Below are 18,971 nucleotides of genomic sequence, written 5' to 3' on the forward strand. Positions count from 1 at the left end.
TGGGAATTACTGAGCTCTACACAAATTTTGCCATTTTTATTATACTATTGTTTTCTTTAGTTGCATAAGTAATTGTATAAATTACTTTAGTTAGCATAAGTAAATTGAATGAAATTCAATAAAATGTCAATAAAATAGCTATTTTGTTTTGTTGGCTTGGGGTTAAAGAAAGATTTGATGTTGCAATTGCTTTTGGATATTTTATTAGTACAGTAGCAATTGTTCATAAATACAGAGTGAAAATAATAATGCAACTTTGATACAGATGTGAGAAGACTCTAGACCAATATTTTGTATCTAATATGTCTCAGCTTCCTTTGAGTACTTTACCACATTTCATTTCACAACAACATTATCAAGAAAATATTATTTCCATATTTAGATGAAGGAAATGGAGCAGAAAGTGGTTCAGTAACTTGCCCAGGTCACATGGTTATAAGTGATAGATCAATATAGCTAACTCTAAGATCCTTTCTATTAAACAATAATATTGGTTTGGTGAATAATATGCTCATATAATTTCAAATTTTCAAAGCAGAGTTTACACAAAAACTTGAAGCTTAACTTTAGTTGTATGAAACCTCAGGGTTTCATAGGAGATAACTTGAAAACCATAATAGATAGCATCTTATAAAGAGATGCTTATTGTGTGGGCACAGTAAAACTTTCCTTTAGCACTTGCAGTCCTAGCAAATAAGGCTTCTCTGTGACTATGCTAATTTTATTTTCCTTAGCTATACGTGAAGTCAGCGGAGAACCTTATTTCAAGGGTGCATCCAACATGTGTTATAGACCAGCCATACACTTTAGAAAGAGAGTATTAATGAACTCATAATATATCTGAACCTATTTATTAATAATGTTTTTCATGATAATATTTTATTCATATCATGAAATTCAATTATATAAATGTTTATTAACAGAAAGTATACCCACCCTTGGATATTAAGAACATGGAATTTAAGGTCCCACAAACCTGGTTTGCAATCCCAGTTTTCCTTTTGCTAGCTCTAGATCTAGGACAAGTAATTTTAATTCACTCATCTACAGTTTCCTTATAGGAAAACTCAGGCCAATAATAATGTCTATCTCAGGGCTGTTGTACATTAATCATGTATTAAATTAGATAGTATATGTAAAATACTTAATGGGATATCTGAGCCATAGGAAGCCCTCCAGAAGTGATTTTATTATTTTTACATATATAATAGCATTATTAGTGATAGATACTAGACAAGGTCCTTAATATTAAATAGACACGACCCCTACATAGACATGTAGGTTGTGGACTGAAAAGAGAGGCAGTTAAACAAGCATTGGCCATGCAGTTTACTAATTACCAAGCCAGAAAAGAATTAAAATTGTCAGAGTTCCAAAAGCTTTCACTGAGTTCAAAAGTAATTTCAACTTGAGAACTGGTCACATTGAAGGTATATATGTCATGAGGGCCTCAGTCTAAACTCACATTTTCAAATTGTCCTTCCCACCATGGAAACACCTCAACACTCATGGGTAAGAATCAGATACCCAAAGGAGTACTGCCATTTGGACAGGCGCTCTGTTTGCCTACATTTCTTTTCCCTAATTGTTTTGCATTGAAAGTTTCTGGTGCACCTTTTAAGATGCCAAAAGACCACAGGCCTCATCTCCTAACAACCAGATGTGACTGTGAATAAAAAGTTTAGAGAGGCTTTTCATTCAAAGTTTTCTTCTAGGGAGGACCAAAATTTTTTTTTTTTTTTTTAATTATACTTTAGGTTTTAGGGTACATGTGCACAATGTGCAGGTTTGTTACATATGTATCCATGTGCCATGTTGATTTCCTGCACCCATTAGCTCGTCATTTAGCATTAGGTATATCTCCTAATGCTGTCCCCACCCCCCCCACCCCCCACCCCACAACAGTACCCGGAATGTGATGTTCCCCTTCCTGTGTCCATGAGTTCTCATTGTTCAATTCCCACCTATGAGTGAGAACATGCGGTGTTTGGTTTTTTGTCCTTGCGATAGTTTACTGAGAATGATGTTTTCCAGTTTCATCCATGTCCCTACAAAGGACACGAACTCATCATTTTTTATGGCTGCATAGTATTCCATGGTGTATATGTGCCACATTTTCTTAATCCAGTCTATTGTTGTTGGACATTTGGGTTGGTTCCAAGTCTTTGCTATTGTGAATAGTGCCGCAATAAACATACGTGTGCATGTGTCTTTATAGCAGCATGATTTATACTCCTTTGGGTATATACCCAGTAATGGGATGGCTGGGTCAAATGGTATTTCTAGTTCTAGATCCCTGAGGAACCACCACACTGACTTCCACAATGGTTGAACTAGTTTACAGTCCCACCAACAGTGTAAAAGTGTTCCTATTTCTCCATATCCTCTCCAGCACCTGTTGTTTCCTGACTCTTTAATGATGGCCATTCTAACTGGTGTGAGATGGTATCTCACTGTGGTTTTGATTTGCATTTCTCTGATGGCCAGTGATGATGAGCATTTCTTCATGTGTTTTCTGGCTGCATAAATGTCTTCTTTTGAGAAGTGTCTGTTCATGTCCTTTGCCCACTTTTTGATGGGGTTGTTTGTTTTTTTCTTGTAAATTTGTTTGAGTTCATTGTAGATTCTGGATATTAGCCCTTTGTCAGATGAGTAGGTTGCAAAAATTTTCTCCCATTCTGTAGGTTGCCTGTTCACTCTGATGGTAGTTTCTTTTGCTGTGCAGAAGCTCTTGAAAATGACTAAAAATACAATTTCCATTTTAGCTTAGAGAGGGCATGATGGCATTCATTACTTTCAGGATTTCCTGTCTCCGGCAGGCCAATTTGTGACCATGTATGAAGATCACTTATATCAGGTTTGGGAATTTAAGTATTAGATTCGATCATCAAAGGAATGCTTGTTTAAGACTAGCCAATGGATCAAGTGGCTCCTGTATGGCTGAAATTGCCAAGGCCAAAGGGTGGCTAGTATGTAAGAAGTGGCTCCCATAATACGTTGTCATTGGAATGCTCTATGAGGGGAAAAAGCAGAAGCAGCAGTGACTGTAAATGAGGTCTAGGCAACAGGTGCTTTTCTTGAGAAACTGGTCATGTTACTAAGAATGATGATGATGATGTATGTTTGGCTTTTCTTACTTTTGGCCGTCAGTAGGGATGAGTATTTGGTGCCATCTTCTGAGAGCCCCTGAAATGACATCTGTCCCATCTGTTTTATTTATTTGTATGTGTGAAATTTTTCTTTTGTTTTGGGTTTTGTTATCTGAAATATACTATGTAGGATCATTAGATATTTGTGAGAAGATATTCTCGGAAAGCTTCAGAGCTTTGCGTAGTAACTCTGATTGCAATGGGGGTAAAGGGGAGGATCCTGCAACACAGTTCCTGCTTTCTCCATGATCAGCCATGCTGATGCTTTTGGCAAAATGCATTATGATCACACTTAATTCCTTTGAAACACAGTTTGTTCATGGGTAATTAAGATGTCTTGTATTGATTATTGACTTTGGTTGATATATAGTTCCTGATATTTCTTGCTTTGTAAAATTTTTTCAAGCCACTAGCAGAGTTCTAAAGAAAGAAGTAGGTCTGTATCCTTACAAATATACTCCTAAGCTCTCTGCCCATTAACATTTCAGTTTATAAGTGTTTTCAATGTGAAACTATTCACAGTTACCTTGTTGGTCATTTTTCAGCAAAAGGGCCATCCTGTTGCTGACAGGCATGACAGCCAGCCAGGAGAAACTGGGCATAGAGGAGAAGCAAATCTCCCCTCAAAATTATGTGAGGGGAAATTATATGACTAAATATAGCAACTGTTTAAATTCATCCATAATTCAAAGACTATATCAAGTCCCTTCTCCTCGGTGATGCCTCGTTAAGTACTCCAAGCCATGTTGACCACCTTGTCCTCTGGACTTTCATGGCTCTCGGTTTATTCAGGTATTTAAAATGAAAAGTAAGACACATTAGTCATTGAGCACATGGAAACTATTTTCCTAGAGGGTGAAAACATGCATGTTTTATGTGATTATTGTATTTTTTTGTAGTCAGCTTCATTACCATTATTAGCAGATTATTGCCTGGATCAGTCCTGAACAAAGCTGTTTAACCATCATGTAGTAATAACAGTACTGCAGGAACTTGATGCCCTTAAGGACCTCTATGTCCAGATATCTAGAATTTACTTTTTCTTAATTTAATAGATCATTTGAACTCAGAAGTTAGTGAAAGGTTAATTTGGGAATGGAGGACAAAGCTAGATCATACTTATACCCTGTTTTGTTCCCATACGTCAACCTTCACTTCCTGGGAGGTGTCAAGAAAAGGCTTTGGGAGCAGAAGGTGAATAGTAGATTTGAGAGGTCAATTCTCATTAGAGAGATAATGAAATAATTTCAGTGCAAAAGTTCATCAAAGGCAGAAGAGTATGTGGGAAGTAGATTCTGAGATAGGTAATGCATGTGGATAAAAAGTATGAGTAATGGCCCCCTTCAGTCATTCGACATTCAACTACAAATGCTTTCTAAGTGTCTGGCACTGGTTTTAGGAAGCACTTGGAGATATAGTAATAAATGTGTTAGCCAGGATCACTGCCCTCAAGGAACTTATTCTCTAGTGAAATAAAAAAAGAAAATAACCAATATGCCTATAAACAGTGATTACTGTGGTGAGGGAAACATGAAGATAAAAAGGGAATAATGAGTAGTGACTTGGGAGTAGAAGGTCCATTTGTATAGGATAGTCAGAGAAAGGCTGTCTGAAATGGTCACCTCTTAGTGGAAACCTAAAGAATAACAACCATCCTGGAATATCTGAAGGAAGAGGGCTCCAAGCAGAGGATTCAGCATGTGCAAAAGTCCTAAGGCAGGAGTGACTCTGGTTTGTTCTAGGAGCAGAGATGAGTGTATGGCTGGAGTTTAGTAAAAAGAGGAAGAGAGGATTGGATGAAATAGGCATGACCACAGCATGTAGAATTGTATAAGCCATGACAAGTGGTTGGACTTAATTCTAATTGCAATAATAAGCCACTGAGATGTTTTCAGCAGAGAAATACTATGATCCTAGATTATATTCAAGAAATTTACTCTGGCTATTGGGTAGAATATTGACTATAGGGAGAAAAGATAAGAGTTAAGAGTGTGAAGGGAATAATGGAAGTGATTTAGACTATAATAGTGGCTGTGAGAATGATATGAAGTAGTTAGATTTGGACCACTTTTTGGAGACAGAATAGATAGGTTATGATAATGTAGAGAGTGAGGGAAAGAACAGAATCACAGATGATCCTGGACTCAGCAGCATGTTGGATACATAAGGTGCTCCAAATGCCTTCTCAGCCATCTCCCTTTGCTTATTCCTGCTTTTTGCTAGCCTTGTTTTCCTGCCTAATGTCCTTCTGGACAAGTGCCCCCATGTCTTTTCTCCGTACTGTGTCTAGCATAGCTTGAAGTACACAGCAGAGGATCAATTAAAACTCGATGAACTGATTTCCTCTACTACCTAGAAAAGAAAATATGATTTAAGAACAATTTTCTTCTATAGGAAAAACATTTTGGTAAAATTTATAGAAACTTTAGCTTTGCTCTAACCATGTTTACAGTTCCAAGATTACTTGGAACATGATTGTTCCATTTAGTGACCTTCCATCAAATTTAAAATATGAGTTGTTCACTTTCATTACATGTTTAACTTGCACGAAGATACCTCTTTTTGTTATTATGTGACAACTTCTGTTGTGGCTGTTATGAAATACAAAACAATATTTTAAGAGATCTATAAATGGTTAGTACTTTCTGTGAGAAAAAAGTCTCTATGATTACTGTGTATTGTATTTTCCTACACTAATACTTTAAATCTTAGTGACTTTATCTTTACCATTTAGACAAAAGAGCCCTCTGGTTTTTGTTTGTTTGTTTTGTTTTGTTTTGTTTTGTTTTGTTTTGTTTTGTTTTGTTTTTGGATTCCAATTATTTGTGTAAGGCCATACACTCTGTGGATTGTCAAAAGCAGTAGGCAAACCTACTTTCAGTCTTCCCTGACCTCAGAATAATCTTTGGTTGTCTGCATACTTCCTTATGGATGAGCATTGGCAAATGCAAATCATAGCTATTAATACTAAATTACAGGTATTAAGTTCTTACTTGCTTCCTGGTACCATGATAAACATGTGTATGTTTTATTTCACTTAATCAATGGAAATACCCTATGAAGTAAGTAACATAATTATCCCCATTTTACTGATAAAGACTGAGGCTTAGAAAGGTTAAACATTGTGCCAATATCATCTAGCTGTTCAACTAGAGCTGAAATGAATAAAAATCTACAACTCACATTCTTAACTGTTTAGATTTTCAGCATTTTGAAATTTGATGTGCTTTCACTTGCATCTCTTCTTTGTTTCCCCATCAGTATCAATTCCATTTGTTTCATTATCATCTTATGTTTCCTTTCTTTTATTTTTGTTTCCGAATCTAGATTTGGCGTTTTTCTCCACAGGTACTTTGAGCTTAGCACAGAGAAGTCATCCTCTATATTTCATGGCACTTTCCCCTCATTGCTATCACTGTCCTGTCTCCCAGACTCACAATACTGAGCACTGATAATATTTCCAACATTTCTTACTTGCCTTTCAGTGTCTGTGAATGGAATACTGCAGTGTGAGTCTGAGGTTTGTACTGGAGGTTTTATGGGTTTCTTGTTATTGCTAGATGAATACTGTAGGTTATTACTATTACTGTAGGTTAATGTTTCTTTATCCTGTTCTTTCAATATCTTCCTAGTATGATGGAGAGAGGGGTGGAAAAATCAGTAGAATTAGAATTGAAAAGAGACCACGACAAGATGAAAATTGGGTAGAAACAAATTGAATGATTTTTTTTTCCAAGTTGAAGTTCAAGATTAGAGTAAGGAGGTGTCTCCAGCTTCTCTCAGAAAATAAAAGGTGGGGAATGTCTCACATGTATCTATCACATGCCCTTTTCTCACTTTGGTTGCCTACTATGGAATCCTCCATTTCATTCTGAACAAACTCTCCTCTCAAAATGTTTCCTTATGTGTTCCTAGCAGGGACCAAGCTGTTCGTAGTAGTATTTCCTACTGCCTCCCTTGATGAAGACCTCACCTCTTTATATGAAAGTGGGGAGGGGAGGTATCTATATTTTATCCCCTCACTTATTAAATAAAGTCCACTAAACTATTCCCTACTATATTTTTAAAATTAAACCTGGATTCCTGATTTAAAACTTCAATTCCTCCTATAATGCCTCTAAAACACCCAGATCTTCTGATCTTTTGATTCTCACTGATTATGCCTTTGTTCCTTCACTACAGACTCATAAAGTCCTGTCCTGCTACCAGTTTTCAAGTCATCCCTATGGAAGTTCAAAAATTTTTCTAGAGCTCATCCTAATAATTTCACCTTTCTATCTGTATTTTCATTACTCATTTTATGAAGACAGTTTTCTTCTAAAGCTAGATCCTCTAATTGTACCCTTCATTATATATTTACCTAATTCCTGAGCAATCTTGCTCCCATAAGAATGTTTTCATTTTCCACACCTATTTTATTTCCTCTCAAAGGGAAGGAAGGACAGAGGTGTCTTGGTCTAGAATTGTACCTGCAGAGATGGTGAGAAATAGCCAGATTTAGGTCATTATGCCAATCATTTTTGAGAAGTTCTTACAGAATTTGCTTTCTATTTCTTAAAAGAAATTAATGGCTAAGAAGTTGCATTAGAATATAATATGAAACTTTACTCGAAATAATATAATGTCATTAGTGAAGAGGAAGTTAAGGAAGAGACCACAGTCTTCAAGTAATGGAAACATTTATTTAACATTTACTGCTTATTTTTTTCATGCAATAAGTATTCATTAATTGCTAGGTACTCTGCTAGATATTAAAGATTCTCTTGAGTATACAATAAACAATATCTCCTTAAGTTTACATACTAGCTTAAAAGAAGGATAATTAATCAGTTTATTACAAGGAAGTGTGATGAGTGACCAGATTGGGAAATTACAGAGAAATATGCAAATTTATAGTAGGGCATTCCATCTAGTCAGGAAGGAAATAACATTTCATCAGAGACCCTAAGAATAAATAAAAGTTAATCGTATCCTAGTATTAAGGAGAGAAAGTTGAAAAAAAGTGTCCCTGACCTCAAAGAACTTACAACACAGGAATCTATATGCTTTCTGAGAGATCTTGCTAGAAATAGTTCAAATAAACTAGGAAGAATTTTTAAAACAATAGCTGCCAATTTTGCTCTTAACTCTTTCCTGAGACTTGTAAAAAACAAACAAACAAACAAACAAAAAAACACCTGTGTGACCAATCACCATTTTAAACCTCCTGAATTAAAATTTCTGGGTAGATCCTGGGAATCTGCATTTTATAAGCTCCCTGGGTGCTTCATATATATATGAATAATTAGGAAAATTTGCCTAAAATATAAACATAGGTTTTCTTAAGAATTATCTGTGGGTGTTTTAGGCCTGGCGTGGTGGCTCACGCCTGTAATCCCAGCACTTTGGGGGGCTGAGATGGGTGAATCACCTTAGGTCAGGAGTTCAAGACCAGCCTGGCCAACATGGTGAAACACCATCTATACTAAAAATACAAAAATTGGACGGGCATGGTGGTGTGCACCTGTAGTCCCAGCTACTCGGGAGACTGAGGCAGGAGAATTGCTTGAATCCAGGAGGCGGAAGCAGTAGTGAGCTGAGATTGGCCCACTGCACTCCAGCCTGGGTGACAGAATGAGATTCCGTCTCAAAAAAAAAAAAAGAGAGAGAGAGAGGATCATCTGTGGTGTATTATATCTGCATATTCTCAGGCTGTACCTGAGAACCTGGAATTTGTAGAAGTAAGAGGTCCAGACTCTATTTTTAGGAATCAGCACAGTCAGTGCTGGTTGAGGAGTAGACAGACCACACATGATAACTGAGAACTCTGAAGTTCCACCACCATATTATCTACTACAGAAGACAACTGTGGACTAAACACTGATTTAAGTTTTAGAGGCAGATTGGATCCAATCACCTGGATGATATCTTACTTTTTGACCATACATAGCACAAACCATCTCTTACTCAAGCATAATTGAGCAGGTACTATTCTGGTATACAAATGGCAAACACTTCTTTGTTCACAAAAAATGTAAGTATATGTAGAGATTTCAATATGTAAGGAGAGAATCACTTTTCCAATTCTATTATTTGTTATTGTGGTGCTTCTGGGATCTCTGTGGTCATGTCACTATTATATAGCTCTTCCTTTCAAAAAGAGCTGAAGGGAAAATTTATTATAATATTTCCTGGTTCTTTGTGAAGTGTGTAGGCAAAAACAGGCAGCTGTCTATAAACAAGCGCTCAATGCTTCTGAAAACAGCAGAGTTCACCCTATCGCTGCTCCCTGTGCCTCTTTCCAGACTGCCACCGCTTTGTAGTCAGAATGGCATTTTCCTTCTGTGGTTTCTCATTACGCTTTATGATGAGGTAATCTCCTTAATGTGGCTTGCTGTGCTTTCTGGGACGTACCCCAGCCCACCTCCAGATGCATCCCGCCTCTTTCTTTGCTTCATTAACTGTGCCACACCCCTTTCTATTACAAGGCCCCTCCTCCCGTGCAGTCCCTTCTACCTGGGAGTCTGTGCCACCTCTGCTTGCTTCCACACCAGCCTAGCTAACACTCATCTTTCGCATGTGAGCTCAGGAGTCACTTACCAAAGAAGCCTGCCTTGGTTACCCATCAAGGTCAGTTATTAAACACTATTTCTGTCTTGTAGAGTGCTCTTCTCAGTTTGTTTTTGTATTCTCTTTCATGAGTTTATTTGCTTAATATCACCTTAACTAGACTGAACGCAGGGATTGTGTGTTGGTGTGTGTGTGTGTGTGTTTACCATATTGCCTAAGCATAGTAGGTATTCCATAAGTATTTGTTGAAGAAGTGAATGAGGGTTTAAAACACTTTGAGAGCATCAGGTCTATGATTTCAGTTCACTGAGTGGGTTCATCAAATAATTGTTCAATATTTGCTATGTACTGAGTTCAGTAATGGGCACCAGGAACTCCGAGAGGGATTACCTGTTTATAAACTGTAACTACAACATGCATACTGAATTTTAGCCAACTCTCTTACAAGTAGATGCTGTTGGAGCACCCATTTGTATAAGCGGTAGCCCTTTCTCACTAACTCATCTCCCCATCTTCTCTGCAAGCATCTTGAGCATATTTCACTATATTTCCTGCGTTTTTTCCTCTATAATACCTAGGAGGTCTTAATAAAAATATCCCATCCAGTCCAATTATAGAAAACAAAGCAAAAACATCAGATAGGTTCTTCATTTACTATATAAAGCCACTTTTATTCTAGATAGTTATAGAATGTATAGTCTAAGAGAAAATATTAGAAGGGTAAGCTTATGAAGGTTTTCTTCATATAAGACCAAGAGTCTATCATTATGTCCATTTTGTTAGAAAATGAGCCTTCAGGCCGGGCTCCGTGGCTCACGCCTGTAATCGCAGCACTTTGGGAGGCCAAGGTGGGCAGATCACAAGATCAAGAGATCGAGACCCTCCTGGCCAACATGGTGAAAGCCCGTCTCTACTAAAAATACAAAAATTAGCTGGGGATGGTGGCGGGCGTCTATAGTCCCAGGTACTCGGGAAGCTGAGGCAGGAGAATCGCTTGAACCCAGGAGGCGAGGGTTGCAGTGAGCCGAGATTGTGCCACTGCACTCCAGCCTGGCAACAGAGTGAGACTTTCTCAAAAAAAAAAGAAAAAAAAAAGAAAAATAAGAAAAAAGAAAAAAAGAAAGAAAAAGAAAATAAGCCTTGGGTATTTTTGACAACTTCTAGTGAAAAACCAGTTCAAATATTTTCATCAGTAACAACTCTCATAGTTAGTACAATTTATTTTTTCTGAAATTTAACCTGAAGCCTACATTCAGATATGATTCCCAGTCTTTTCAAATACTTTATACTATTTAGAATAATGTTTAGAATTCTTCCCTTTATCCATTCTATATCATGCCTATTTTAGTGCAAATATTTCTTCTGTTTGAAAATGCATTCTAAAACTTTGATATTAAATGTAAGTTAAAAGTTTCAAAGCTAAACTTGCACTCTAATATAAGCTTATGCTGCATAGACTGGACTCCAATTTAAATATGTTTGTAATATTGTCCTTTTGTTTTAAGTAACAATAAGTAACCAACTTTTTTATTTGTTTTTCCTACTTTTTATAGGTGTGCACATCAATTTATACCTTATATTATCTCTTTGACAATTTGTTTTATCTGATTCATATTGTTGATGTCTCTATCACTTACTACTTTGCTAATAATTTAAACTAGAAGAATCAGAGCCTAAATAGCCAGAAAAATAAAAGTTTATGCATTAAATATATTCATATAAACAAGATATGCAGCCAGAATATTTTGGTCTAATGGACCGAAGTAAATATAATATCTCCCCATTTGCTTAAACGAATCCAAAATACCTAGCTGTCAAAACAGTTCTGAAGTTCAAATGAAAGCAATTTGTTTAAAGGCTTATGTGAAAGACACAGTAATATTCTTATGCCATCATGTTTATCCTTTATATCAATAATCTTCCATGTACATACCTATTTAATGTATTCTGCTAGTGTTTATTTTTGCGAAGCTAGGTAGGCCAGGATTATCTACACTTCTTATAAATGAAAAATCTGAGGTAAGGAGAGGTTAAATGACTTTGCCAAGGTTGCACAGTGAGTCCACAGCAGATCTAAGATGAAAACAAAGTGTAATGAGCCATGGTGCCTCCCTTCCTGGAAAATAATTTATCAAGCACTTATCCCAAATCAAGATTAATAAGGTCAGATGATAACTTTTCTTTCACTGAAACACATTCAACTAATACAACTGAGATCTGTTTATGTTACCATTTCTAAATTTTGTGTGTAATGAAACACAAAGAGAAAGACAGTTAAAAACAGAAGTTCTTTCTGTTCTCTAATAATATCAAAGATTTCACATCTTTTCACTATCATAGCATCTGTGTGAGGTAGGACATGTGTAATGAATTTATCACACCTATCTCCAGATAAAAGCTCAAAAGAAAAATAGGTCTATGGCTCCTCAATGCTCTGATATCATACTTGTTTCTAGAATTAAGGCTGTGTCTAGCATGTTTCCATAAGCATTATGCTTTCCTTTGGAGTCACATGGTTCCTGTTTAAACAGCTGTCCTCAGTGCAACTGCTTTCATACTGGTTGTAATTATACTTCAGCTGAAAAACATTGTTGCATTGTTATTTATAAATTGGGGAGGGAGAGCAACTTAAACTACATAGAGGTTAGTTTTTCAGATCTGGAATCCGTTAAATTATTTACTAAGGGCGCCAGTGTCAGAAAGATTATCTTCTGGTATATTTATACATTTAAAGGGGAAAAACTCAATTATAAAATCCCTGAGCATTAAATGGGTAGCAATGCTTACTGCAATTTAATTTGATGTGGATTTTTAAAATTGGTGGAAGTTGTTACTAATGATGTCATGGAGAAGGCATTGTGATTAAGTTAATGTCCGGTATATGCCTAGGATTTAAATATCTGCATTTGGTCTCCCATTCAGTTTGTAACCGTTTAATAAATAACTACCAACAAGGTATAAATTTGGGAAAATTGTTATTTTTTATTTGAAATGTAATGTAGTATGATGGATAAAGGCCACCATAAATCCACCCCACTATGTACTAACTATGATGATTTCGGGCATTTTAAGAGGCAAAGCATTGGTCTGTTTAATTATCTGCTCCAGATATGGACAAGGGGCTTATTGTGTTTACACAAATGTTCTTACATCCGTCACTTATTGACCTATTAGAAATCCCTGGTGGGAATGGAGAAAAATATAGTGACTCCCTAATATTCCACAAGATTTCCAAAGGTGGCTTTAAAAAACAACCTCAAGTTAGCTAGCTACCTGAGAACTGGGAATTTCTCTGCTTTATGATATGTAGATATTCACATTTAAGAAAAATATGACTTCAGATCAGGAGACAAGAATATTAGAAATAATTGTAGTACATTCATTTTATACTTACTTGTATTAGGCATTTATTTTATATCAAGCATTATGCTAAGTGTTAAGAATAGCAAAATAATTAATCCTACCCTTGTCTTCAGTGAGCTAACTGTCTAATAAAATAACCAAGCATGTAAGCAAACAACCACAATGTAATGGTAGAGTCTCTAATTGAGACCCATAGATCAACAAAGAAAAATTAACTAGGATAGTTCAAAAAATATAATAGAGATGTTACTGAAGAGATAATGGTTGAATGGTTTTTCAAAGTATTTTATTTACCAACAAACTGATAGATGAGGAGGGGGTTGTGAGCAATGTGTGTGATACAAAATTAGGAAATCTAAAAGGGCATGACACATTGTGGGGAGGGGACTTCAACCTAGCCAGAACATGTAAGAGTTGGGAGCCAATGTTGGAGGAAAAGTTTGGAAATATAAAAAGAGGTTAGGCTGACAAGCGTCCTGCATGCTCTGCTAAGGAATTTCAGGAAGCAGCTGTTGAAGATTTTTAACCAGAAAATTGACATGATTAGATTGTACTTTGATAAAATGTCTCTGTCAACAAGGAAATAAATAGATAGAAGGAGTAACACGAGTCATATAAAGCTAGTAGCAAAGAGTCTAGTATAGAAGTCATGGCATGGTCCAGGCCAAAGGTGAAGAGGTCAGTAGGGATGGTATAAAAAGATTGGTTTGAAATAAAATTGTTTATTTTGGTTAGAAGAGTAGTGTAGCATGGATGGCAATGGATTACGAGGGCAAAGAAGGACATGAAGAGGAGATCTAGGTTTAGGGCAAAAGACAATTTTTTTAAAATTGTATATTTATTAAAGTCTTTCCTCTTATATGAAACAAATTCTAAGTGAAAACCAAGTGCCAAGAGAGGAAAGAGCTGCTAGAAGTGGATTTCCCTTGATCGGATGGGCCAAACCTAATTCCTATAAAGGCCTAAAGGAAAACATTTGCCATTTGAGGATGGAGACTTTCTAGAGTTGGGCAGCAAGACATTCCTGGAAGAAAAGTTACTCCTTATAGGTATCATTATTTAGCTTCAGTAAGCATAAAGACTGGGTTCTTTGAGAGTTAAAGAGTTTTCTTCTAATAATTTGGGAAAGACGTGTTAATCCCAGTTCCATGAATTAGTAGTTATAAAACTTTGTATGAGTCAGTTGGATTCTCGCTGAAACTCAGTTGTATTATGCTTAAAACGGGAGAATAATATCTGCCTCATAATTATTTCTAAAATTAAATGAAATAGTATAAGTAAGGTGTTTTGTATTCTGCTCAATACATACGTAATTTGTAAATGGTAGCTATTCGTCGAATTCCTATTGAAAGTAGTACATGTGTCCATTAAATTAAGGAGTTCCTAAACCTCAATTTTATATTTCTTTATATCTTGTTTCTCTCCTTTATTCAATCAACAAGCAGTTTCTGAAGCCTTGTCCTGTATCAAGGGGTCACAGATTTGCTGGCTATGGTCTGACAATCTAATGGAGAGAGAGAAGTATTGTCAAATAAAGACAGTACAATGTGATTTCACAGTCTATAAATATATACAAATAATATTTCATTCATGAGTATTCTGTTAATGTCCTTCTTAAAATAACTTAATTTGGGGATTTGTCTTTAAAACTCTTGCAAAAATTTGAAGCCAAATTAAGTTACTCATGAGATAACTAGTTTCAATTACCATCAACATTCCAGGGTTATACTGCAAAACCTATAGATGATATAACAACATAAACCAATCTACACATTGATAATTAATATCATAATGATAATAATCATAACAAAGTTAGAAGTTAATGCAAACATTATAATTCAGAGTGCCTACCTACCACAGTTGCTATCTGTATAGATGTAATTATCAAGAATAATCAACATGAGAGACATTTTATCTATGATTCATCTGCCTGGTTGGTACTCTGTTAGTTGTGTGTCTGAAATAGTGGGTTCTTGGTCTCACTGACTTCAAGAATGAAGCCGTGGACCCTCGCGGTGAGTGTTACAGCTCTTAAGGTGGCACGTCTGGAGTTGTTCATTCCTCCCGGTGGGCTCGTGGTCTCGCTGGCTTCAGGAGTGAAGCTGCAGACCTTTGCGGTGAGTGTTACAGCTCTAAAGGCGGCGTGTCCGGAGTTTGTTCCTTCTGATGTTCGGATGTGTTCGGAGTTTCTTCTTTCTGGTGGGTTCGTGGTCTCGCTGGCTCAGGAGTGAAGCTGCAGACCTTTGCAGTGAGTGTTACAGCTCTTAAGGCAGCACGTCTGGAGTTGTTCGTTCCTCCCTGTGGGCTCCTAGTCTTGCTGGCTTCAGGAGTGAAGCTGCAGACCTTCACGGTGAGTGTTATAGCTCATAAAAGCAGCATGGACCCAAAGAGTGAACAGCAGCAAGACTTCTTGCAAAGAGTGAAAGAACAAAGCTTCCACGGTGTGGAAGGGGACCCGAGCTGGTTGCCCCTGTTGGCTCTGGCAGCCTGCTTTTATTCTCTTATCTGGCCCCACCCACGTCCTGCTGATTGGTAGAGCCGAGTGGTCTGTTTTGACAGGGCACTGATTGGTGCATTTACCATCCCTGAGCTAGATATAAAAGCTCTCCACTTCCCCATCAGATCAGTTAGATACAGAGTATGGACACAAAGGTTCTCCAAGGCCCCACCAGAGCAGCTAGATACAGAGTGTCCATTGGTGCACTCACAAACCCTGAGCTAGACACAGGGTGCTGATTGGTGTGTTTACAAACCTTGAGCTAGATATAGAGTGCCAATTGGTGTATTTACAATCCTTGAGCTAGACATAAAGGTTCTCCAAGGCCCCACCAGAGCAGCTAGATACAGTGTCAATTGGTGCATTTACAATCCTTGAGCTAGACATAAAGGTTCTCTAAGGCCCCACCAGAGCAGCTAGATACAGAGTGTCGATTGGTGCATTCACAAACCTCGAGCTAGACACAGGGTGCTGATTGGTGTGTTTTACAATCCCTGAGCTAGACATAAAGGTTGTCCACATCTCCACCAGACTCAGGAGCCCATTTGGCTTCACCCAGTAGGTCCTGCACCAGGGCCACAGGGGGAGCTGCCCGCCAGTCCCACACCGTGTGCTCGCACTCCTCAGCCCTTAGGTGGTTGATGGGACTGGGCACTGTGGAGCAGGGGGTGGCACTCGTCGGGGAGGCTCGGGCCGCACAGGAGCCCATGGAGGGGGTGGGAGGCTCAGGCATGGCAGGCTGCAGGTCCGAGGCCTGCCCCATGGGAAGGCAGCTAAGGCCTGGCGAGAAATCGAGCGCAGCGCCGGTGGGCTGGCACTGCCTGGGGACCCAGTACACCCTCTGCAGCCGCTGGCCCAGGTGCTAAGTCCCTCATTGCCCAGGGCCGGCAGGGCCTGCCGGCTGCTCCAAGTGCGGGGGGCGCCCGCCAAGCCCACGCCCACCCGGAACTCCAGCCGGCCCATAAGCTCCGTGCGCAGCCCCGGTTCCCGCTCGCGCCTCTCCCTCCACACCTCCCTGCAAGCTGAGGGAGCCAGTTCCCGCCTTGGCCAGCTCAGAAAGGGGCTCCCACAGTGCAGCGGTGGGCTGAAGGCCTCCTCAAGTGCCGCCAAAGTGGGAGCCCAGGCAGAGGAGGCACCGAGAGCAAGGGAGGGCTGTGAGGACTGCCAGCAAGCTGTCACCTCTCAGTTACTTTTAACTTCGATGGGAAAAATGACATTGGACTGGGAGGAGTTAGAAGTGAAGAAACAACCTACAGCATTTTTTTTTTTTTTACTAAACTCCTTTCATGTCGGAGAAACATAAAACTGCTGACTAGAGAAACCAGGAGTAGAATTTGTAAGTGAAACAAAACAAATTCTAATCAATTCTTGTTATAGTATTAAAATGCTTTCATTTTCATAACCCATTTAACAAGTAGATGTTTCCTGTGATGCAAAAATACATTTTTTTCTTTTCACACCTCTACAAATTATCTTTGTGTGATATACTGCACCACAGGACACTTAACCAAAGAGCTAATGTAAAAACCTCATTTTGAGAAACAAAAGTAGTGTCAATTTATATGTCAAGAGAATGAATACTGCATTCCAAGTTGATACAGGATCTGACATTTCAAATCCAAAATAAATTATTTGGAAGACCCCTGTCTTTTTCCTTGATCTCTGTATTAACAGCTTTTGTGACCCTGAATGCAAATGAAGTACAATACTAAGGATGTTCTTCATCAGTATGAATTAGAAGTTTTTTAATGTATGTTTCTGTGATCACCAGTTTATTTTCCAACATTTATTTTTTATCTCCCTAAATCAGTTTAACCAGCAGCATGTTGCGAATGTGACTCATGTCATCTGTGCCTGTGGTTAACATTATGTTGCTTCAACAAGTCCACCTGACAGATTTTTTGAGCCTAGGAAGTTGTCCATTTCAATTAACAGGATGCCCAGGACATTTCCCTGGCAGAATAATAAAAGCTCACACTGGTTCTCCTCCTCTCTGAAAAGGAAGAAAATATTATGTGCTATTACCATAAAGTCAACTTTCTATTTTTGTTTGAAAGCACAGTCTTAGCAGGAAACCAATATAAACAAACAAAAAAAAAAATGTATGTGCTGAAACTTAGAGAAGTGTGATTTCTTTATTCTCTGCATTATAGTATATGCACCAGGCATTCCTTTCTTAATTCTGTCTCTCCTGTGGAAAATAGATGGGTATATCCAGGAGTTTATATTGCTGCTGTTGCCTGCTGTTCCCTGTCCATAGCAATAGGCCTGGGTTTTCTGTGCTCTGGAAAGGAAGCACTTTGAAGAAAATGCATCATTCTAATGTTTAAATAGCATTTACTCTATGAACTCTTTGAAGAAACCTGTGGTGTTTAATTCCTAGGCCAGTGCTAAGCAAGGCTACCTAATGGGTGGTAAAGTAAAAACACAGTGTGATGATGACTCCAAATGGCTTCAAGAAGAATTTATGCAGCTTCTCAATAATACTTTAATGAGATAGAAAACTGACATTGTCTCACACTTAGTCAACATTGGTGCTAAAATTTAACAAAATTGCATTGTAAGCCATAACTCTTTTAGTCCAACTCAATTTCTCTCTGTTCTATTCTTGATAAATATTTTTAATTTTCGTGTAAACCTACATCAGAAAAGAAGCCAAAAAAAGAAAACCAAACTGAAGCAAAGCTCCATTCAGCTATAAAAACATCCTTGCAAATGTATGCAGGCACTCCTTAGATATACCATTTTGTATGGTTGAGCTTCACAAACTCATCTCTGCAGCAGGCTGCACATTTGGCTAGGAGACAAGTGAGTTATAAAATTGGTTTTGGACTGTTGAGAAAAGAAATGGAGCTAAAGCATAGAGATTCTATCATGAGCCTAGTAAAATAGGAACCATTTCTTTTAGTAAATTTCTCCTCTAATATTGGTTTATTTTCTTTTATAAGGGGCCTGATCATTATCAAGCTGCCTCACCCTGTTTCTCCAGGGTGCATATATAGGTAGTGAGGAGATGAGCCTAAAATACTGAAAATATCTCCTTTCTTAAAAAAATCAAGTATTACTGAAAATAGTATCATAGCATTGTACAATTGATAAATTATAGCATTATGAAAAATAATTATAAAGAAAAAGAACCATAGCATCATACAATTTGAGAGCTAAAAGGATGATCAGTTAACCCCTCCAAAAATTATTTTAAAGATGAAAACTGCTGTGCACAAATGTCGATTTGCACCAAATCAGAAAGCTAGCTAGTATTGGAAGAATAGAAGTTTAGAAAAATTATAATGCCCAAACCTAGGCTTTTTAAGAAAATAATTTAGTGTAATTCTTTTTGATTTTTCAAAGAATTGAATTTTGTCTAAGTAGAAAATTTAACTCATCCATTAACATTTTTATTCTGTTGCCAA

The 18,971-nt window shown here is 37.7% G+C and overlaps 1 protein-coding gene across 4 annotated transcripts in view; it reads left to right on the forward strand.

Moving 5' to 3' along the window:
- Nucleotides 1-18,971, forward strand: part of SYT1 (synaptotagmin 1) — a 578,577-nt gene that overhangs the window by 140,042 nt on the left and 419,564 nt on the right. The window lies entirely within an intron of this gene.

Source organism: Hylobates moloch, unplaced genomic scaffold (assembly GCF_009828535.3).
Source record: "Hylobates moloch isolate HMO894 unplaced genomic scaffold, HMol_V3 SCAFFOLD_12, whole genome shotgun sequence".
Taxonomy (NCBI): Eukaryota; Metazoa; Chordata; class Mammalia; order Primates; family Hylobatidae; genus Hylobates; species Hylobates moloch.